This window comes from Salvelinus fontinalis, chromosome 11 (assembly GCF_029448725.1).
Source record: "Salvelinus fontinalis isolate EN_2023a chromosome 11, ASM2944872v1, whole genome shotgun sequence".
NCBI lineage: Eukaryota > Metazoa > Chordata > Actinopteri > Salmoniformes > Salmonidae > Salvelinus > Salvelinus fontinalis.
In genome coordinates, this window is record NC_074675.1 from 57,777,016 (window position 1) to 57,800,822 (window position 23,807).

The window sequence follows — 23,807 nt, forward strand, 5'->3', positions numbered from 1 at the left end:
CCCTCTGCTATCCTCCCTCCCTCTCTCCCTCTGCTATCCTCCCTCTCTCTCTCCCTCTGCTATCCTCCCTCCCTCTCTCCCTCTGCTATTCTCCCTCCCTCTCTCTCTCTGCTATCCTCCCTCTCTCTCTTCCTCTGCTATCCTCCCTCTCTCTCTTCCTCTGCTATCCTCCCTCTCTCTCTCCCTCTGCTATCCTCCCTCCCTCTCTTCCTCTGCTATCCTCCCTCCCTCTCTTCCTCTGCTATCCTCCCTCCCTCTCTTCCTCTGCTATCCTCCCTCTCTCTCTCCCTCTGCTATCCTCCCTCCCTCTCTCCCTCTGCTATTCTCCCTCCCTCTCTCTCTCTGCTATCCTCCCTCTCTCTCTTCCTCTGCTATCCTCCCTCTCTCTCTTCCTCTGCTATCCTCCCTCTCTCTCTCTCTCTGCTATCCTCCCTCTCTCTCTCTCTCTGCTATCCTCCCTCCCTCTCTCCCTCTGCTATCCTCCCTCCCTCTCTCCCTCTGCTATCCTCCCTCTCTCTCTCCCTCTGCTTTCCTCCCTCTCTCTCTCTCTCTCTGCTATCCTCCCTCTCTCTCTCTCTCTCTGCTATCCTCCCTCTCTCTCTCTCTCTGCTATCCTCCCTCTCTCTCTCTCTCTGCTATCCTCCCTCTCTCTCTCTCTCTGCTATCCTCCCTCCCTCAATCTTGGTTTCATCAGACCAGAGAATCTTGTTTCTCATGGTATGATGAGTCTTTACGTGTTAAATTCTGGCAGAGTATTTTCTTTTATCTCAGCAGGTCTACAGATTCTCCCTGTTTTTGTTTGCTTGTTTGCTTGATACTGGAGACTGTTTATCAGAAGAAACTATGTATCCAAGCATTTATAGCGGGTTAAGAAATGCATTGCCATTAATTGGAAGGTTGGTTATCCTCCCACAATGTCAAGTTATGTATCACTAGATGTGATTCGTTACCAGATTAAGGGTATACTGGGAAACTTACGTAAGGTCTGGATGCCTTATATGGAATACAGTATGACTAAAAGAGTCTGTATTGAAGACATGCCCACGTCAGGGGAGATAGCTATTTAGCAGGTATATCTCACTGGTCACCCCCAAAGCCAATTCCTCCTTTGGTCGTCTTTCCTTCCAGTTCTCTGCTGCCAACAACTGGAACACTTATCTCCCTCACTAGCTTTAAGCACCAGCTGTCAGAGCAGCTCACAGATCACTGCACCTGTACATAGCCCATCTGTAGATAGCCCATCCAACTACCTCATCCCCATACTGTATTTATTTATCTTGCTCCTTTGCACCCCAGTATCTCTACTTGCACATTCATCTTCTGCACATCTACCATTCCAGTGTTTAATTGTTATATTGTAATTATTTCGCCACCATGGCCTATTTATTGTATTAACTCCCTTATCTCACCTCATTTGCACACACTGTATATAGACTTTCTTTTTTTCTATTGTGTTATTGACTGTACGTTTGTTTATTCCATGTGTAACTCTGTGTTGTTGTTTGTGTCGAACTGTTTTGCTTGATCTTGGCCAGGTCAGAGTTGCAAATGAGAACTTGTTCTCAACTGGCCTACCTGGTTAAATAAAGGTGAAATAAAAATAACATTTTAAAAAGGTTAGCAGGTTACTAACGCAGGACAGAATTACTAACGTAGCAGGACAGGATTATTAATGTAGCAGGTTAGGTCGCCGTGATCGTAGCTAAAATGAACGATACTTCACCCAAGCGGTACTGTAAATGTACATGTTGCAGAATGAACTCTGAACAGAATGAACTCTGAACAGAATGAACAGAATGAACAGAATGAACAGAATAAACAGAATAAACAGAATAAACAGAATAAACAGAATGAACAGAATGAACAGAATGAACAGAATAAACAGAATAAACAGAATAAACAGAATAAACAGAATAAACAGAATGAACAGAATGAACAGAATGAACAGAATGAACAGAATGAACAGAATAAACAGAATAAACAGAATGAACAGAATGAACAGAATGAACAGAATAAACTCTGAACAGAATGAACTCTGAACAGAATAAACAGAATGAACAGAATGAACAGAATGAACAGAATGAACAGAATGAACGATACCCACTGTTTTGAGTAGACTCATAGATCACTCCCTTCAACCCAGATCTATTTGTCCTGTTGGCTGCCGTTGGCAAGGTGTCAACTCCTTCTGTCATCGGATACTGTATCCCCTGCTCTCCCTTCTCTCCCACAAGCCCTGGTAGCTCGCCGTGATCGTATAGTGGTTAGTACTCTGCGTTGTGGCCGCAGCAACCCCGGTTCGAATCCGGGTCACGGCATTGCGATACACAATGTCACGGCATATGGGTTGTTTTGAATGAATAGAGTAGCTTTATGATTTTTCAGAGATAATTGTAAATGTCACATCTGGTTTGGCACGACAACAGCAGTTAGTTGGCAAGGCAGCACAAACTAACAGATCTGGAACTAGGAACATCAAAATCATGTCATAGACCTCAACTGTAGCTACATGACTGAGACCAATTATGCCATGTCAACGTGATCAAAGCCTACGACAACATACGACAACATCAGTGTGGTATCCTGTGTTGAGCAGCGTGGTACAATACATGTGTGCACCTCTGCTGTACAGGACCTGCGTCAGTGACTAGCTACAGCAAAACCGCCTCTGTTGTCTCGTGTGTTGTTGTGTTGGAGTAGCATGGCGAATGGCGACCCATAGTAAGACGGTGTGTTATTGTGTTGGAGTAGCATGGCGAATGGCGACCCATAGTAAGACGGTGTGTTGTGTTGGAGTAGCATGGCGAATGGCGACCCATAGTAAGACGGTGTGTTGTGTTGGAGTAGCATGGCGAATGGCGACCCATAGTAAGACGGTGTGTTGTGTTGGAGTAGCATGGCGAATGGCGACCCATAGTAAGACGGTGTGTTGGAGTAGCATGGCGAATGGCGACCCATAGTAAGACGGTGTGTTGTGTTGGAGTAGCATGGCGAATGGCGACCCATAGTAAGACGGTGTGTTGTGTTGGAGTAGCATGGCGAATGGCGACCCATAGTAAGACGGTGTGTTGTGTTGGAGTAGCATGGCGAATGGCGACCCATAGTAAGACGGTGTGTTGTGTTGGAGTAGCATGGCGAATGGCGACCCATAGTAAGACGGTGTGTTGTGTTGGAGTAGCATGGCGAATGGCGACCCATAGTAAGACGGTGTGTTGTGTTGGAGTAGCATGGCGAATGGCGACCCATAGTAAGACGGTGTGTTGTGTTGGAGTAGCATGGCGAATGGCGACCCATAGTAAGACGGTGTGTTGTTGTGTTGATGGAGTAGCATGGCGAATGGCGACCCATAGTAAGACGGTGTGTTGTGTTGGAGTAGCATGGCGAATGGCGACCCATAGTAAGACGGTGTGTTGTGTTGGAGTAGCATGGCGAATGGCGACTCATAGTAAGACGGTGTGTTGTGTTGGAGTAGCATGGCGAATGGCGACCCATAGTAAGACGGTGTGTTGGAGTAGCATGGCGAATGGCGACCCATAGTAAGACGGTGTGTTGTGTTGGAGTAGCATGGCGAATGGCGACCCATAGTAAGACGGTGTGTTGTGTTGGAGTAGCATGGCGAATGGCGACCCATAGTAAGACGGTGTGTTGTGTTGGAGTAGCTTGGCGAATGGCGACCCATAGTAAGACGGTGTGTTGTGTTGGAGTAGCATGGCGAATGGCGACCCATAGTAAGACGGTGTGTTGTGTTGGAGTAGCATGGCGAATGGCGACCCATAGTAAGACGGTGTGTTGTGTTGGAGTAGCATGGCGAATGGCGACCCATAGTAAGACGGTGTGTTGTGTTGGAGTAGCATGGTGAATGGCGACCCATAGTAAGACGGTGTGTTGTTGTGTTGGAGTAGCATGGCGAATGGCGACCCATAGTAAGACGGTGTGTGTTGTGTTGGAGTAGCATGGCGAATGGCGACCCATAGTAAGACGGTGTGTTGTGTTGGAGTAGCATGGCGAATGGCGACCCATAGTAAGACGGTGTGTTGTGTTGGAGTAGCATGGCGAATGGCGACCCATAGTAAGACGGTGTGTGTTGTGTTGGAGTAGCATGGCGAATGGCGACCCATAGTAAGACGGTGTGTTGTTGTGTTGATGGAGTAGCATGGCGAATGGCGACCCATAGTAAGACGGTGTGTTATTGTGTTGGAGTAGCATGGCGAATGGCGACCCATAGTAAGACGGTGTGTTGTGTTGGAGTAGCATGGCGAATGGCGACCCATAGTAAGACGGTGTGTTGTGTTGGAGTAGCATGGCGAATGGCGACCCATAGTAAGACGGTGTGTTGTGTTGGAGTAGCATGGCGAATGGCGACCCATAGTAAGACGGTGTGTTGTGTTGGAGTAGCATGGCGAATGGCGACCCATAGTAAGACGGTGTGTTGTGTTGGAGTAGCATGGCGAATGGCGACCCATAGTAAGACGGTGTGTTGTGTTGGAGTAGCATGGTGAATGGCGACCCATAGTAAGACGGTGTGTTGTTGTGTTGGAGTAGCATGGCGAATGGCGACCCATAGTAAGACGGTGTGTGTTGTGTTGGAGTAGCATGGCGAATGGCGACCCATAGTAAGACGGTGTGTTGTGTTGGAGTAGCATGGCGAATGGCGACCCATAGTAAGACGGTGTGTTGTGTTGGAGTAGCATGGCGAATGGCGACCCATAGTAAGACGGTGTGTGTTGTGTTGGAGTAGCATGGCGAATGGAGACCCATAGTAAGACGGTGTGTTGTTGTGTTGATGGAGTAGCATGGCGAATGGCGACCCATAGTAAGACGGTGTGTTATTGTGTTGGAGTAGCATGGCGAATGGCGACCCATAGTAAGACGGTGTGTTGTGTTGGAGTAGCATGGCGAATGGCGACCCATAGTAAGACGGTGTGTTGTGTTGGAGTAGCATGGCGAATGGCGACCCATAGTAAGACGGTGTGTTGTGTTGGAGTAGCATGGCGAATGGCGACCCATAGTAAGACGGTGTGTTGGAGTAGCATGGCGAATGGCGACCCATAGTAAGACGGTGTGTTGTGTTGGAGTAGCATGGCGAATGGCGACCCATAGTAAGACGGTGTGTTGTGTTGGAGTAGCATGGCGAATGGCGACCCATAGTAAGACGGTGTGTTGTGTTGGAGTAGCATGGCGAATGGCGACCCATAGTAAGACGGTGTGTTGTGTTGGAGTAGCATGGCGAATGGCGACCCATAGTAAGACGGTGTGTTGTGTTGGAGTAGCATGGCGAATGGCGACCCATAGTAAGACGGTGTGTTGTGTTGGAGTAGCATGGCGAATGGCGACCCATAGTAAGACGGTGTGTTGTGTTGGAGTAGCATGGCGAATGGCGACCCATAGTAAGACGGTGTGTTGTTGTGTTGATGGAATAGCATGGCGAATGGCGACCCATAGTAAGACGGTGTGTTGTGTTGGAGTAGCATGGCGAATGGCGACCCATAGTAAGACGGTGTGTTGTGTTGGAGTAGCATGGCGAATGGCGACCCATAGTAAGACGGTGTGTTGTGTTGGAGTAGCATGGCGAATGGCGACTCATAGTAAGACGGTGTGTTGTGTTGGAGTAGCATGGCGAATGGCGACCCATAGTAAGACGGTGTGTTGGAGTAGCATGGCGAATGGCGACCCATAGTAAGACGGTGTGTTGTGTTGGAGTAGCATGGCGAATGGCGACCCATAGTAAGACGGTGTGTTGTGTTGGAGTAGCATGGCGAATGGCGACCCATAGTAAGACGGTGTGTTGTGTTGGAGTAGCTTGGCGAATGGCGACCCATAGTAAGACGGTGTGTTGTGTTGGAGTAGCATGGCGAATGGCGACCCATAGTAAGACGGTGTGTTGTGTTGGAGTAGCATGGCGAATGGCGACCCATAGTAAGACGGTGTGTTGTGTTGGAGTAGCATGGCGAATGGCGACCCATAGTAAGACGGTGTGTTGTGTTGGAGTAGCATGGTGAATGGCGACCCATAGTAAGACGGTGTGTTGTGTTGGAGTAGCATGGTGAATGGCGACCCATAGTAAGACGGTGTGTTGTTGTGTTGGAGTAGCATGGCGAATGGCGACCCATAGTAAGACGGTGTGTGTTGTGTTGGAGTAGCATGGCGAATGGCGACCCATAGTAAGACGGTGTGTTGTGTTGGAGTAGCATGGCGAATGGCGACCCATAGTAAGACGGTGTGTTGTGTTGGAGTAGCATGGCGAATGGCGACCCATAGTAAGACGGTGTGTGTTGTGTTGGAGTAGCATGGCGAATGGCGACCCATAGTAAGACGGTGTGTTGTTGTGTTGGAGTAGCATGACGAATGGCGACCCATAGTAAGACGGTGTGTTGTTGTGTTGGAGTAGCATGGCGAATGGCGACCCATAGTAAGACGGTGTGTTGTGTTGGAGTAGCATGGCGAATGGCGACCCATAGTAAGACGGTGTGTTGTTGTGTTGGAGTAGCATGGCGAATGGCGACCCATAGTAAGACGGTGTGTTGTTGTGTTGGAGTAGCATGGCGAATGGCGACCCATAGTAAGACGGTGTGTTGTGTTGGAGTAGCATGGCGAATGGCGACCCATAGTAAGACGGTGTGTTGTTGTGTTGGAGTAGCATGACGAATGGCGACCCATAGTAAGACGGTGTGTTGTTGTGTTGGAGTAGCATGGCGAATGGCGACCCATAGTAAGACGGTGTGTTGTTGTGTTGATGGAGTAGCATGGCGAATGGCGACCCATAGTAAGACGGTGTGTTGTGTTGGAGTAGCATGGCGAATGGCGACCCATAGTAAGACGGTGTGTTGTTGTGTTGATGGAGTAGCATGGCGAATGGCGACCCATAGTAAGACGGTGTGTTGTGTTGGAGTAGCATGGCGAATGGCGACCCATAGTAAGACGGTGTGTTGTGTTGGAGTAGCATGGCGAATGGCGACCCATAGTAAGACGATGTGTTGTTGTGTTGGAGTAGCATGGCGAATGGCGACCCATAGTTAGACGGTGTGTTGTTGTGTTGGAGTAGCATGGCGAATGGCGACCCATAGTAAGACGGTGTGTTGTTGTGTTGATGGAGTAGCATGGCGAATGGCGACCCATAGTAAGACGGTGTGTTGTGTTGGAGTAGCATGGCGAATGGCGACCCATAGTAAGACGGTGTGTTGTGTTGGAGTAGCATGACGAATGGCGACCCATAGTAAGACGGTGTGTTGGAGTAGCATGGCGAATGGCGACCCATAGTAAGACGGTGTGTTGGAGTAGCATGGCGAATGGCGACCCATAGTAAGACGGTGTGTTGTGTTGGAGTAGCATGGCGAATGGCGACCCATAGTAAGACGGTGTGTTGTGTTGGAGTAGCATGGCGAATGGCGACCCATAGTAAGACGGTGTGTTGTGTTGGAGTAGCATGGCGAATGGCGACCCATAGTAAGACGGTGTGTTGTGTTGGAGTAGCATGGCGAATGGCGACCCATAGTAAGACGGTGTGTTGTTGTGTTGGAGTAGCATGGCGAATGGCGACCCATAGTAAGACGGTGTGTGTTGTGTTGGAGTAGCATGGCGAATGGCGACCCATAGTAAAACGGTGTGTTGTGTTGGAGTAGCATGGCGAATGGCGACCCATAGTAAGACGGTGTGTTGTTGTGTTGGAGTAGCATGACGAATGGCGACCCATAGTAAGACGGTGTGTTGTTGTGTTGGAGTAGCATGGCGAATGGCGACCCATAGTAAGACGGTGTGTTGTGTTGGAGTAGCATGGCGAATGGCGACCCATAGTAAGACGGTGTGTTGTTGTGTTGGAGTAGCATGGCGAATGGCGACCCATAGTAAGACGGTGTGTTGTTGTGTTGGAGTAGCATGACGAATGGCGACCCATAGTAAGACGGTGTGTTGTTGTGTTGGAGTAGCATGACGAATGGCGACCCATAGTAAGACGGTGTGTTGTTGTGTTGGAGTAGCATGGCGAATGGCGACCCATAGTAAGACGGTGTTTTGTGTTGGAGTAGCATGGCGAATGGCGACCCATAGTAAGACGGTGTGTTGTGTTGGAGTAGCATGGCGAATGGCGACCCATAGTAAGACGATGTGTTGTTGTGTTGGAGTAGCATGGCGAATGGCGACCCATAGTTAGACGGTGTGTTGTTGTGTTGGAGTAGCATGGCGAATGGCGACCCATAGTAAGACGGTGTGTTGTTGTGTTGATGGAGTAGCATGGCGAATGGCGACCCATAGTAAGACGGTGTGTTGTGTTGGAGTAGCATGGCGAATGGCGACCCATAGTAAGACGGTGTGCTGTGTTGGAGTAGCATGACGAATGGCGACCCATAGTAAGACGGTGTGTGTTGTGTTGGAGTAGCATGGCGAATGGCGACCCATAGTAAGACGGTGTGTTGTTGTGTTGGAGTAGCATGGCGAATGGCGACCCATAGTAAGACGGTGTGTGTTGTGTTGGAGTAGCATGGTGAATGGCGACCCATAGTAAGACGGTGTGTTGGAGTAGCATGGCGAATGGCGACCCATAGTAAGACGGTGTGTTGTTGTGTTGGAGTAGCATGGCGAATGGCGACCCATAGTAAGACGGTGTGTTGTGTTGGAGTAGCATGGTGAATGGCGACCCATAGTAAGACGGTATGTTGTTGTGTTGGAGTAGCATGGTGAATGGCGACCCATAGTAAGACGGTGTGTTGTTGTGTTGGAGTAGCATGGCGAATGGCGACCCATAGTAAGACGGTGTGTTGGAGTAGCATGGCGAATGGCGACCCATAGTAAGACGGTGTGTTGTGTTGGAGTAGCATGGCGAATGGCGACCCATAGTAAGACGGTGTGTTGTGTTGGAGTAGCATGGCGAATGGCGACCCATAGTAAGACGGTGTGTTGTGTTGGAGTAGCATGGCGAATGGCGACCCATAGTAAGACGGTGTGTTGTGTTGGAGTAGCATGGCGAATGGCGACCCATAGTAAGACGGTGTGTTGTGTTGGAGTAGCATGGCGAATGGCGACCCATAGTAAGACGGTGTGTTGTTGTGTTGGAGTAGCATGGCGAATGGCGACCCATAGTAAGACGGTGTGTGTTGTGTTGGAGTAGCATGGCGAATGGCGACCCATAGTAAGACGGTGTGTTGTGTTGGAGTAGCATGGCGAATGGCGACCCATAGTAAGACGGTGTGTGTTGTGTTGGAGTAGCATGGCGAATGGCGACCCATAGTAAGACGGTGTGTTGTTGTGTTGGAGTAGCATGACGAATGGCGACCCATAGTAAGACGGTGTGTTGTTGTGTTGGAGTAGCATGGCGAATGGCGACCCATAGTAAGACGGTGTGTTGTGTTGGAGTAGCATGGCGAATGGCGACCCATAGTAAGACGGTGTGTTGTTGTGTTGGAGTAGCATGGCGAATGGCGACCCATAGTAAGACGGTGTGTTGTTGTGTTGGAGTAGCATGACGAATGGCGACCCATAGTAAGACGGTGTGTTGTTGTGTTGGAGTAGCATGACGAATGGCGACCCATAGTAAGACGGTGTGTTGTTGTGTTGGAGTAGCATGGCGAATGGCGACCCATAGTAAGACGGTGTTTTGTGTTGGAGTAGCATGGCGAATGGCGACCCATAGTAAGACGGTGTGTTGTGTTGGAGTAGCATGGCGAATGGCGACCCATAGTAAGACGATGTGTTGTTGTGTTGGAGTAGCATGGCGAATGGCGACCCATAGTTAAACGGTGTGTTGTTGTGTTGGAGTAGCATGGCGAATGGCGACCCATAGTAAGACGGTGTGTTGTTGTGTTGATGGAGTAGCATGGCGAATGGCGACCCATAGTAAGACGGTGTGTTGTGTTGGAGTAGCATGGCGAATGGCGACCCATAGTAAGACGGTGTGCTGTGTTGGAGTAGCATGACGAATGGTGACCCATAGTAAGACGGTGTGTGTTGTGTTGGAGTAGCATGGCGAATGGCGACCCATAGTAAGACGGTATGTTGTTGTGTTGGAGTAGCATGGTGAATGGCGACCCATAGTAGGACGGTGTGTTGTTGTGTTGGAGTAGCATGGCGAATGGCGACCCATAGTAAGACGGTGTGTGTTGTGTTGGAGTAGCATGGTGAATGGCGACCCATAGTAAGACGGTGTGTTGGAGTAGCATGGCGAATGGCGACCCATAGTAAGACGGTGTGTTGTTGTGTTGGAGTAGCATGGCGAACGGCGACCCATAGTAAGACGGTGTGTTGTGTTGGAGTAGCATGGTGAATGGCGACCCATAGTAAGACGGTATGTTGTTGTGTTGGAGTAGCATGGTGAATGGCGACCCATAGTAGGACGGTGTGTTGTTGTGTTGGAGTAGCATGGCGAATGGCGACCCATAGTAAGACGGTGTGTTGTTGTGTTGGAGTAGCATGGCGAATGGCGACCCATAGTAAGACGGTGTGTGTTGTGTTGGAGTAGCATGGCGAATGGCGACCCATAGTAAGACGGTGTGTTGTTGTGTTGGAGTAGCATGGCGAATGGCAACCCATAGTAAGACGGTGTGTTGGAGTAGCATGGCGAATGGCGACCCATAGTAAGACGGTGTGTTGTGTTGGAGTAGCATGGCGAATGGCGACCCATAGTAAGACGGTGTGTTGTGTTGGAGTAGCATGGCGAATGGCGACCCATAGTAAGACGGTGTGTTGTGTTGGAGTAGCATGGCGAATGGCGACCCATAGTAAGACGGTGTGTTGTGTTGGAGTAGCATGGCGAATGGCGACCCATAGTAAGACGGTGTGTTGTGTTGGAGTAGCATGGCGAATGGCGACCCATAATAAGACGGTGTGTTGTGTTGGAGTAGCATGGCGAATGGCGACCCATAGTAAGACGGTGTGTTGTGTTGGAGTAGCATGGCGAATGGCGACCCATAGTAAGACGGTGTGTTGTTGTGTTGGAGTAGCATGGCGAATGGCGACCCATAGTAAGACGGTGTGTGTTGTGTTGGAGTAGCATGGCGAATGGCGACCCATAGTAAGACGGTGTGTTGTGTTGGAGTAGCATGGCGAATGGCGACCCATAGTAAGACGGTGTGTGTTGTATTGGAGTAGCATGGCGAATGGCGACCCATAGTAAGACGGTGTGTTGTTGTGTTGGAGTAGCATGACGAATGGCGACCCATAGTAAGACGGTGTGTTGTTGTGTTGGAGTAGCATGGCGAATGGCGACCCATAGTAAGACGGTGTGTTGTTGTGTTGGAGTAGCATGACGAATGGCGACCCATAGTAAGACGGTGTGTTGTTGTGTTGGAGTAGCATGGTGAATGGCGACCCATAGTAAGACGGTGTGTTGTGTTGGAGTAGCATGGCGAATGGCGACCCATAGTAAGACGGTGTGTTGTTGTGTTGATGGAGTAGCATGGCGAATGGCGACCCATAGTAAGACGGTGTGTTGTGTTGGAGTAGCATGGCGAATGGCGACCCATAGTAAGACGGTGTGTTGTGTTGGAGTAGCATGGCGAATGGCGACCCATAGTAAGACGATGTGTTGTTGTGTTGGAGTAGCATGGCGAATGGCGACCCATAGTTAGACGGTGTGTTGTTGTGTTGGAGTAGCATGGCGAATGGCGACCCATAGTAAGACGGTGTGTTGTTGTGTTGATGGAGTAGCATGGCGAATGGCGACCCATAGTAAGACGGTGTGTTGTTGTGTTGGAGTAGCATGGCGAATGGCGACCCATAATAAGACGGTGTGTTGTTGTGTTGGAGTAGCATGGCGAATGGCGACCCATAGTAAGACGGTGTGTTGTGTTGGAGTAGCATGGCGAATGGCGACCCATAGTAAGACGGTGTGTTGTGTTGGAGTAGCATGGCGAATGGCGACCCATAGTAAGACGGTGTGTTGTTGTGTTGGAGTAGCATGGCAAATGGCGACCCATAGTAAGACGGTGTGTTGTTGTGTTGGAGTAGCATGGCGAATGGCGACCCATAGTAAGACGGTGTGTTGTTGTGTTGGAGTAGCATGGCAAATGGCGACCCATAGTAAGACGGTGTGTTGTTGTGTTGGAGTAGCATGGCGAATGGCGACCCATAGTAAGACGGTGTGTTGGAGTAGCATGGCGAATGGCGACCCATAGTAAGACGGTGTGTTGTGTTGGAGTAGCATGGCGAATGGCGACCCATAGTAAGACGGTGTGTTGTGTTGGAGTAGCATGGCGAATGGCGACCCATAGTAAGACGGTGTGTTGTTGTGTTGGAGTAGCATGGCGAATGGCGACCCATAGTAAGACGGTATGTTGTTGTGTTGGAGTAGCATGGCGAATGGCGACCCATAGTAAGACGGTGTGTTGGAGTAGCATGGCGAATGGCGACCCATAGTAAGACGGTGTGTTGTGTTGGAGTAGCATGGCGAATGGCGACCCATAGTAAGACGGTGTGTTGTGTTGGAGTAGCATGGCGAATGGCGACCCATAGTAAGACGGTGTGTTGTTGTTGGAGTAGCATGGCGAATGGCGACCCATAGTAAGACGGTGTGTTGTGTTGGAGTAGCATGGCGAATGGCGACCCATAGTAAGACGGTGTGTTGTGTTGGAGTAGCATGGCGAATGGCGACCCATAGTAAGACGGTGTGTTGTTGTGTTGGAGTAGCATGGCGAATGGCGACCCATAGTAAAACGGTGTGTGTTGTGTTGGAGTAGCATGGCGAATGGCGACCCATAGTAAGACGGTGTGTTGTGTTGGAGTAGCATGGCGAATGGCGACCCATAGTAAGACGGTGTGTGTTGTGTTGGAGTAGCATGGCGAATGGCGACCCATAGTAAGACGGTGTGTGGTGTTGGAGTAGCATGGCGAATGGCGACCCATAGTAAGACGGTGTGTGTTGTATTGGAGTAGCATGGCGAATGGCGACCCATAGTAAGACGGTGTGTTGTTGTGTTGGAGTAGCATGACGAATGGCGACCCATAGTAAGACGGTGTGTTGTTGTGTTGGAGTAGCATGGCGAATGGCGACCCATAGTAAGACGGTGTGTTGTTGTGTTGGAGTAGCATGACGAATGGCGACCCATAGTAAGACGGTGTGTTGTTGTGTTGGAGTAGCATGGTGAATGGCGACCCATAGTAAGACGGTGTGTTGTGTTGGAGTAGCATGGCGAATGGCGACCCATAGTAAGACGGTGTGTTGTTGTGTTGATGGAGTAGCATGGCGAATGGCGACCCATAGTAAGACGGTGTGTTGTGTTGGAGTAGCATGGCGAATGGCGACCCATAGTAAGACGGTGTGTTGTGTTGGAGTAGCATGGCGAATGGCGACCCATAGTAAGACGATGTGTTGTTGTGTTGGAGTAGCATGGCGAATGGCGACCCATAGTTAGACGGTGTGTTGTTGTGTTGGAGTAGCATGGCGAATGGCGACCCATAGTAAGACGGTGTGTTGTTGTGTTGATGGAGTAGCATGGCGAATGGCGACCCATAGTAAGACGGTGTGTTGTTGTGTTGGAGTAGCATGGCGAATGGCGACCCATAGTAAGACGGTGTGTTGTTGTGTTGGAGTAGCATGGCGAATGGCGACCCATAGTAAGACGGTGTGTTGTGTTGGAGTAGCATGGCGAATGGCGACCCATAGTAAGACGGTGTGTTGTGTTGGAGTAGCATGGCGAATGGCGACCCATAGTAAGACGGTGTGTTGTTGTGTTGGAGTAGCATGGCGAATGGCGACCCATAGTAAGACGGTGTGTTGTTGTGTTGGAGTAGCATGGCGAATGGCGACCCATAGTAAGACGGTGTGTTGGAGTAGCATGGCGAATGGCGACCCATAGTAAGACGGTGTGTTGTGTTGGAGTAGCATGGCGAATGGCGACCCATAGTAAGACGGTGTGTTGTGTTGGAGTAGCATGGCGAATGGCGACCCATAGTAAGACGGTGTGTTGTGTTGGAGTAGCATGGCGAATGGCGACCCATAGTAAGACGGTGTGTTGTGTTGGAGTAGCATGGCGAATGGCGACCCATAGTAAGACGGTGTGTTGTGTTGGAGTAGCATGGCGAATGGCGACCCATAGTAAGACGGTGTGTTGTGTTGGAGTAGCATGGCGAATGGCGACCCATAGTAAGACGGTGTGTTGTGTTGGAGTAGCATGGCGAATGGCGACCCATAGTAAGACGGTGTGTTGTTGTGTTGGAGTAGCATGGCGAATGGCGACCCATAGTAAAACGGTGTGTGTTGTGTTGGAGTAGCATGGCGAATGACGACCCATAGTAAGACGGTGTGTTGTGTTGGAGTAGCATGGCGAATGGCGACCCATAGTAAGACGGTGTGTGTTGTGTTGGAGTAGCATGGCGAATGGCGACCCATAGTAAGACGGTGTGTTGTTGTGTTGGAGTAGCATGACGAATGGCGACCCATAGTAAGACGGTGTGTTGTTGTGTTGGAGTAGCATGGCGAATGGCGACCCATAGTAAGACGGTGTGTTGTGTTGGAGTAGCATGGCGAATGGCGACCCATAGTAAGACGGTGTGTTGTTGTGTTGGAGTAGCATGGCGAATGGCGACCCATAGTAAGACGGTGTGTTGTTGTGTTGGAGTAGCATGACGAATGGCGACCCATAGTAAGACGGTGTGTTGTTGTGTTGGAGTAGCATGACGAATGGCGACCCATAGTAAGACGGTGTGTTGTTGTGTTGGAGTAGCATGGCGAATGGCGACCCATAGTAAGACGGTGTGTTGTGTTGGAGTAGCATGGCGAATGGCGACCCATAGTAAGACGGTGTGTTGTGTTGGAGTAGCATGGCGAATGGCGACCCATAGTAAGACGGTGTGTTGTTGTGTTGGAGTAGCATGGCGAATGGCGACCCATAGTAAGACGGTGTGTTGTTGTGTTGGAGTAGCATGGCGAATGGCGACCCATAGTAAGACGGTGTGTTGTTGTGTTGGAGTAGCATGGCGAATGGCGACCCATAATAAGACGGTGTGTTGTTGTGTTGGAGTAGCATGACGAATGGCGACCCATATTAAGACGGTGTGTTGTTGTGTTGATGGAGTAGCATGGCGAATGGCGACCCATAGTAAGACGGTGTGTTGTGTTGGAGTAGCATGGCGAATGGCGACCCATAGTAAGACGGTGTGTTGTGTTGGAGTAGCATGGCGAATGGCGACCCATAGTAAGACGATGTGTTGTTGTGTTGGAGTAGCATGGCGAATGGCGACCCATAGTTAGACGGTGTGTTGTTGTGTTGGAGTAGCATGGTGAATGGCGACCCATAGTAAGACGGTGTGTTGTTGTGTTGATGGACTAGCATGGCGAATGGCGACCCATAGTAAGACGGTGAGTTGTGTTGGAGTAGCATGGCGAATGGCGACCTATAGTAAGACGGTGTGTTGTGTTGGAGTAGCATGACGAATGGCGACCCATAGTAAGACGGTGTGTTGGAGTAGCATGGCGAATGGCGACCCATAGTAAGACGGTGTGTTGGAGTAGCATGACGAATGGCGACCCATAGTAAGACGGTGTGTTGTTGTGTTGGAGTAGCATGGTGAATGGTGACCCATAGTAAGACGGTGTGTTGTGTTGGAGTAGCATGGCGAATGGCGACCCATAGTAAGACGGTGTGTTGTGTTGGAGTAGCATGGCGAATGGCGACCCATAGTAAGACGATGTGTTGTTGTGTTGGAGTAGCATGGCGAATGGCGACCCATAGTTAGACGGTGTGTTGTTGTGTTGGAGTAGCATGGCGAATGGCGACCCATAGTAAGACGGTGTGTTGTGTTGGAGTAGCATGGCGAATGGCGACCCATAGTAAGACGGTGTGTTGTTGTGTTGGAGTAGCATGGCGAATGGCGACCCATAGTAAGACGGTGTGTTGTGTTGGAGTAGCATGGCGAATGGCGACCCATAGTAAGACGGTGTGTTGTGTTGGAGTAGCATGGCGAATGGCGACCCATAATAAGACGGTGTGTTGTGTTGGAGTAGCATGGCGAATGGCGACCCATAGTAAGACGGTGTGTTGTGTTGGAGTAGCATGGCGAATGGCGACCCATAGTAAGACGGTGTGTTGTTGTGTTGGAGTAGCATGGCGAATGGCGACCCATAGTAAGACGGTGTGTTGTGTTGGAGTAGCATGGCGAATGGCGACCCATAGTAAGACGGTGTGTTGTGTTGGAGTAGCATGGCGAATGGCGACCCATAGTAAGACGGTGTGTTGTTGTGTTGGAGTAGCATGGCGAATGGCGACCCATAGTAAAACGGTGTGTGTTGTGTTGGAGTAGCATGGCGAATGGCGACCCATAGCAAGACGGTGTGTTGTGTTGGAGTAGCATGGCGAATGGCGACCCATAGTAAGACGGTGTGTGTTGTGTTGGAGTAGCATGGCGAATGGCGACCCATAGTAAGACGGTGTGTTGTTGTGTTGGAGTAGCATGACGAATGGCGACCCATAGTAAGACGGTGTGTTGTTGTGTTGGAGTAGCATGGCGAATGGCGACCCATAGTAAGACGGTGTGTTGTGTTGGAGTAGCATGGCGAATGGCGACCCATAGTAAGACGGTGTGTTGTTGTGTTGGAGTAGCATGGCGAATGGCGACCCATAGTAAGACGGTGTGTTGTTGTGTTGGAGTAGCATGACGAATGGCGACCCATAGTAAGACGGTGTGTTGTTGTGTTGGAGTAGCATGACGAATGGCGACCCATAGTAAGACGGTGTGTTGTTGTGTTGGAGTAGCATGGCGAATGGCGACCCATAGTAAGACGGTGTGTTGTGTTGGAGTAGCATGGCGAATGGCGACCCATAGTAAGACGGTGTGTTGTTGTGTTGGAGTAGCATGGCGAATGGCGACCCATATTAAGACGGTGTGTTGTTGTGTTGATGGAGTAGCATGGCGAATGGCGACCCATAGTAAGACGGTGTGTTGTGTTGGAGTAGCATGGCGAATGGCGACCCATAGTAAGACGGTGTGTTGTGTTGGAGTAGCATGGCGAATGGCGACCCATAGTAAGACGGTGTGTTGTTGTGTTGGAGTAGCATGGCGAATGGCGACCCATAGTTAGACGGTGTGTTGTTGTGTTGGAGTAGCATGGCGAATGGCGACCCATAGTAAGACGGTGTGTTGTTGTGTTGATGGACTAGCATGGCGAATGGCGACCCATAGTAAGACGGTGAGTTGTGTTGGAGTAGCATGGCGAATGGCGACCCATAGTAAGACGGTGTGTTGTGTTGGAGTAGCATGACGAATGGCGACCCATAGTAAGACGGTGTGTTGGAGTAGCATGGCGAATGGCGACCCATAGTAAGACGGTGTGTTGGAGTAGCATGACGAATGGCGACCCATAGTAAGACGGTGTGTTGTTGTGTTGGAGTAGCATGGTGAATGGCGACCCATAGTAAGACGGTGTGTTGTGTTGGAGTAGCATGGCGAATGGCGACCCATAGTAAGACGGTGTGTTGTTGTGTTGATGGAGTAGCATGGCGAATGGCGACCCATAGTAAGACGGTGTGTTGTGTTGGAGTAGCATGGCGAATGGCGACACATAGTAAGACGGTGTGTTGTGTTGGAGTAGCATGGCGAATGGCGACCCATAGTAAGACGATGTGTTGTTGTGTTGGAGTAGCATGGCGAATGGCGACCCATAGTTAGACGGTGTGTTGTTGTGTTGGAGTAGCATGGCGAATGGCGACCCATAGTAAGACGGTGTGTTGTTGTGTTGATGGAGTAGCATGGCGAATGGCGACCCATAGTAAGACGGTGTGTTGTTGTGTTGGAGTAGCATGGCGAATGGCGACCCATAGTAAGACGGTGTGTTGTTGTGTTGGAGTAGCATGGCGAATGGCGACCCATAGTAAGACGGTGTGTTGTGTTGGAGTAGCATGGCGAATGGCGACCCATAGTAAGACGGTGTGTTGTGTTGGAGTAGCATGGCGAATGGCGACCCATAGTAAGACGGTGTGTTGTTGTGTTGGAGTAGCATGGCAAATGGCGACCCATAGTAAGACGGTGTGTTGTTGTGTTGGAGTAGCATGGCGAATGGCGACCCATAGTAAGACGGTGTGTTGTTGTGTTGGAGTAGCATGGCAAATGGCGACCCATAGTAAGACGGTGTGTTGTTGTGTTGGAGTAGCATGGCGAATGGCGACCCATAGTAAGACGGTGTGTTGGAGTAGCATGGCGAATGGCGAACCATAGTAAGACGGTGTGTTGTGTTGGAGTAGCATGGCGAATGGCGACCCATAGTAAGACGGTGTGTTGTGTTGGAATAGCATGGCGAATGGCGACCCATAGTAAGACGGTGTGTTGTTGTGTTGGAGTAGCATGGCGAATGGCGACCCATAGTAAGACGGTGTGTTGTTGTGTTGGAGTAGCATGGCGAATGGCGACCCATAGTAAGACGGTGTGTTGGAGTAGCATGGCGAATGGCGACCCATAGTAAGACGGTGTGTTGTGTTGGAGTAGCATGGCGAATGGCGACCCATAGTAAGACGGTGTGTTGTGTTGGAGTAGCATGGCGAATGGCGACCCATAGTAAGACGGTGTGTTGTGTTGGAGTAGCATGGCGAATGGCGACCCATAGTAAGACGGTGTGTTGTGTTGGAGTAGCATGGCGAATGGCGACCCATAGTAAGACGGTGTGTTGTGTTGGAGTAGCATGGCGAATGGCGACCCATAGTAAGACGGTGTGTTGTGTTGGAGTAGCATGGCGAATGGCGACCCATAGTAAGACGGTGTGTTGTTGTGTTGGAGTAGCATGGCGAATGGCGACCCATAGTAAAACGGTGTGTGTTGTGTTGGAGTAGCATGGCGAATGGCGACCCATAGTAAGACGGTGTGTTGTGTTGGAGTAGCATGGCGAATGGCGACCCATAGTAAGACGGTGTGTGTTGTGTTGGAGTAGCATGGCGAATGGCGACCCATAGTAAGACGGTGTGTTGTTGTGTTGGAGTAGCATGACGAATGGCGACCCATAGTAAGACGGTGTGTTGTTGTGTTGGAGTAGCATGGCGAATGGCGACCCATAGTAAGACGGTGTGTTGTGTTGGAGTAGCATGGCGAATGGCGACCCATAGTAAGACGGTGTGTTGTTGTGTTGGAGTAGCATGGCGAATGGCGACCCATAGTAAGACGGTGTGTTGTTGTGTTGGAGTAGCATGGCGAATGGCGACCCATAGTAAGACGGTGTGTTGTTGTGTTGGAGTAGCATGACGAATGGCGACCCATAGTAAGACGGTGTGTTGTTGTGTTGGAGTAGCATGGCGAATGGCGACCCATAGTAAGACGGTGTGTTGTGTTGGAGTAGCATGGCGAATGGCGACCCATAGTAAGACGGTGTGTTGTGTTGGAGTAGCATGGCGAATGGCGACCCATAGTAAGACGGTGTGTTGTGTTGGAGTAGCATGGCGAATGGCGACCCATAGTAAGACGGTGTGTTGTTGTGTTGGAGTAGCATGGCGAATGGCGACCCATAGTAAGACGGTGTGTTGTTGTGTTGGAGTAGCATGGCGAATGGCGACCCATAGTAAGACGGTGTGTTGTTGTGTTGGAGTAGCATGGCGAATGGCGACCCATAGTAAGACGGTGTGTTGTTGTGTTGGAGTAGCATGACGAATGGCGACCCATAGTAAGACGGTGTGTTGTTGTGTTGGAGTAGCATGGCGAATGGCGACCCATATTAAGACGGTGTGTTGTTGTGTTGATGGAGTAGCATGGCGAATGGCGACCCATAGTAAGACGGTGTGTTGTGTTGGAGTAGCATGGCGAATGGCGACCCATTGTAAGACGGTGTGTTGTGTTGGAGTAGCATGGCGAATGGCGACCCATAGTAAGACGATGTGTTGTTGTGTTGGAGCAGCATGGCGAATGGCGACCCATAGTTAGACGGTGTGTTGTTGTGTTGGAGTAGCATGGCGAATGGCGACCCATAGTAAGACGGTGTGTTGTTGTGTTGATGGACTAGCATGGCGAATGGCGACCCATAGTAAGACGGTGAGTTGTGTTGGAGTAGCATGGCGAATGGCGACCCATAGTAAGACAGTGTGTTGTGTTGGAGTAGCATGACGAATGGCGACCCATAGTAAGACGGTGTGTTGGAGTAGCATGGCGAATGGCGACCCATAGTAAGACGGTGTGTTGGAGTAGCATGGCGAATGGCGACCCATAGTAAGACGGTGTGTTGTGTTGGAGTAGCATGGCGAATGGCGACCCATAGTAAGACGGTGTGTGGTGTTGGAGTAGCATGGCGAATGGCGACCCATAGTAAGACGGTGTGTGGTGTTGGAGTAGCATGGCGAATGGCGACCCATAGTAAGACGGTGTGTTGTGTTGGAGTAGCATGGCGAATGGCGACCCATAGTAAGACGGTGTGTTGTGTTGGAGTAGCATGGCGAATGGCGACCCATAGTAAGACGGTGTGTTGTGTTGGAGTAGCATGGCGAATGGCGACCCATAGTAAGACGGTGTGTTGTTGTGTTGGAGTAGCATGGCGAATGGCGACCCATAGTAAGACGGTGTGTTGTTGTGTTGGAGTAGCATGGTGAATGGCGACCCATAGTAAGACGGTGTGTTGTGTTGGAGTAGCATGGCGAATGGCGACCCATAGTAAGACGGTGTGTTGTTGTGTTGATGGAGTAGCATGGCGAATGGCGACCCATAGTAAGACGGTGTGTTGTGTTGGAGTAGCATGGCGAATGGCGACCCATAGTAAGACGGTGTGTTGTGTTGGAGTAGCATGGCGAATGGCGACCCATAGTAAGACGATGTGTTGTTGTGTTGGAGTAGCATGGCGAATGGCGACCCATAGTTAGACGGTGTGTTGTTGTGTTGGAGTAGCATGGCGAATGGCGACCCATAGTAAGACGGTGTGTTGTTGTGTTGATGGAGTAGCATGGCGAATGGCGACCCATAGTAAGACGGTGTGTTGTTGTGTTGGAGTAGCATGGCGAATGGCGACCCATAGTAAGACGGTGTGTTGTTGTGTTGGAGTAGCATGGCGAATGGCGACCCATAGTAAGACGGTGTGTTGTGTTGGAGTAGCATGGCGAATGGCGACCCATAGTAAGACGGTGTGTTGTGTTGGAGTAGCATGGCGAATGGCGACCCATAGTAAGACGGTGTGTTGTTGTGTTGGAGTAGCATGGCAAATGGCGACCCATAGTAAGACGGTGTGTTGTTGTGTTGGAGTAGCATGGCGAATGGCGACCCATAGTAAGACGGTGTGTTGTTGTGTTGGAGTAGCATGGCAAATGGCGACCCATAGTAAGACGGTGTGTTGTTGTGTTGGAGTAGCATGGCGAATGGCGACCCATAGTAAGACGGTGTGTTGGAGTAGCATGGCGAATGGCGAACCATAGTAAGACGGTGTGTTGTGTTGGAGTAGCATGGCGAATGGCGACCCATAGTAAGACGGTGTGTTGTGTTGGAGTAGCATGGCGAATGGCGACCCATAGTAAGACGGTGTGTTGTTGTGTTGGAGTAGCATGGCGAATGGCGACCCATAGTAAGACGGTGTGTTGTTGTGTTGGAGTAGCATGGCGAATGGCGACCCATAGTAAGACGGTGTGTTGGAGTAGCATGGCGAATGGCGACCCATAGTAAGACGGTGTGTTGTGTTGGAGTAGCATGGCGAATGGCGACCCATAGTAAGACGGTGTGTTGTGTTGGAGTAGCATGGCGAATGGCGACCCATAGTAAGACGGTGTGTTGTGTTGGAGTAGCATGGCGAATGGCGACCCATAGTAAGACGGTGTGTTGTGTTGGAGTAGCATGGCGAATGGCGACCCATAGTAAGACGGTGTGTTGTGTTGGAGTAGCATGGCGAATGGCGACCCATAGTAAGACGGTGTGTTGTGTTGGAGTAGCATGGCGAATGGCGACCCATAGTAAGACGGTGTGTTGTGTTGGAGTAGCATGGCGAATGGCGACCCATAGTAAGACGGTGTGTTGTTGTGTTGGAGTAGCATGGCGAATGGCGACCCATAGTAAAACGGTGTGTGTTGTGTTGGAGTAGCATGGCGAATGGCGACCCATAGTAAGACGGTGTGTTGTGTTGGAGTAGCATGGCGAATGGCGACCCATAGTAAGACGGTGTGTGTTGTGTTGGAGTAGCATGGCGAATGGCGACCCATAGTAAGACGGTGTGTTGTTGTGTTGGAGTAGCATGACGAATGGCGACCCATAGTAAGACGGTGTGTTGTTGTGTTGGAGTAGCATGGCGAATGGCGACCCATAGTAAGACGGTGTGTTGTGTTGGAGTAGCATGGCGAATGGCGACCCATAGTAAGACGGTGTGTTGTTGTGTTGGAGTAGCATGGCGAATGGCGACCCATAGTAAGACGGTGTGTTGTTGTGTTGGAGTAGCATGACGAATGGCGACCCATAGTAAGACGGTGTGTTGTTGTGTTGGAGTAGCATGACGAATGGCGACCCATAGTAAGACGGTGTGTTGTTGTGTTGGAGTAGCATGGCGAATGGCGACCCATAGTAAGACGGTGTGTTGTGTTGGAGTAGCATGGCGAATGGCGACCCATAGTAAGACGGTGTGTTGTGTTGGAGTAGCATGGCGAATGGCGACCCATAGTAAGACGGTGTGTTGTTGTGTTGGAGTAGCATGGCGAATGGCGACCCATAGTAAGACGGTGTGTTGTTGTGTTGGAGTAGCATGGCGAATGGCGACCCATAGTAAGACGGTGTGTTGTTGTGTTGGAGTAGCATGGCGAATGGCGACCCATAGTAAGACGGTGTGTTGTTGTGTTGGAGTAGCATGACGAATGGCGACCCATAGTAAGACGGTGTGTTGTTGTGTTGGAGTAGCATGGCGAATGGCGACCCATATTAAGACGGTGTGTTGTTGTGTTGATGGAGTAGCATGGCGAATGGCGACCCATAGTAAGACGGTGTGTTGTGTTGGAGTAGCATGGCGAATGGCGACCCATTGTAAGACGGTGTGTTGTGTTGGAGTAGCATGGCGAATGGCGACCCATAGTAAGACGATGTGTTGTTGTGTTGGAGTAGCATGGCGAATGGCGACCCATAGTTAGACGGTGTGTTGTTGTGTTGGAGTAGCATGGCGAATGGCGACCCATAGTAAGACGGTGTGTTGTTGTGTTGATGGACTAGCATGGCGAATGGCGACCCATAGTAAGACGGTGAGTTGTGTTGGAGTAGCATGGCGAATGGCGACCCATAGTAAGACAGTGTGTTGTGTTGGAGTAGCATGACGAATGGCGACCCATAGTAAGACGGTGTGTTGGAGTAGCATGGCGAATGGCGACCCATAGTAAGACGGTGTGTTGGAGTAGCATGGCGAATGGCGACCCATAGTAAGACGGTGTGTTGTGTTGGAGTAGCATGGCGAATGGCGACCCATAGTAAGACGGTGTGTGGTGTTGGAGTAGCATGGCGAATGGCGACCCATAGTAAGACGGTGTGTGGTGTTGGAGTAGCATGGCGAATGGCGACCCATAGTAAGACGGTGTGTTGTGTTGGAGTAGCATGGCGAATGGCGACCCATAGTAAGACGGTGTGTTGTGTTGGAGTAGCATGGCGAATGGCGACCCATAGTAAGACGGTGTGTTGTGTTGGAGTAGCATGGCGAATGGCGACCCATAGTAAGACGGTGTGTTGTTGTGTTGGAGTAGCATGGCGAATGGCGACCCATAGTAAGACGGTGTGTTGTTGTGTTGGAGTAGCATGGTGAATGGCGACCCATAGTAAGACGGTGTGTTGTGTTGGAGTAGCATGGCGAATGGCGACCCATAGTAAGACGGTGTGTTGTTGTGTTGATGGAGTAGCATGGCGAATGGCGACCCATAGTAAGACGGTGTGTTGTGTTGGAGTAGCATGGCGAATGGCGACCCATAGTAAGA

At 50.4% G+C, this 23,807-nt stretch overlaps 1 non-coding gene across 1 annotated transcript; it reads left to right on the top strand.

The window, feature by feature from the left end:
• Positions 1 to 2,246: 2,246 nt before the first annotated feature.
• On the top strand, positions 2,247 to 2,318 carry trnah-gug (transfer RNA histidin (anticodon GUG)). The gene has a single exon. It is a non-coding gene; the product is annotated as a tRNA-His (tRNA).
• Positions 2,319 to 23,807: the final 21,489 nt, after the last annotated feature.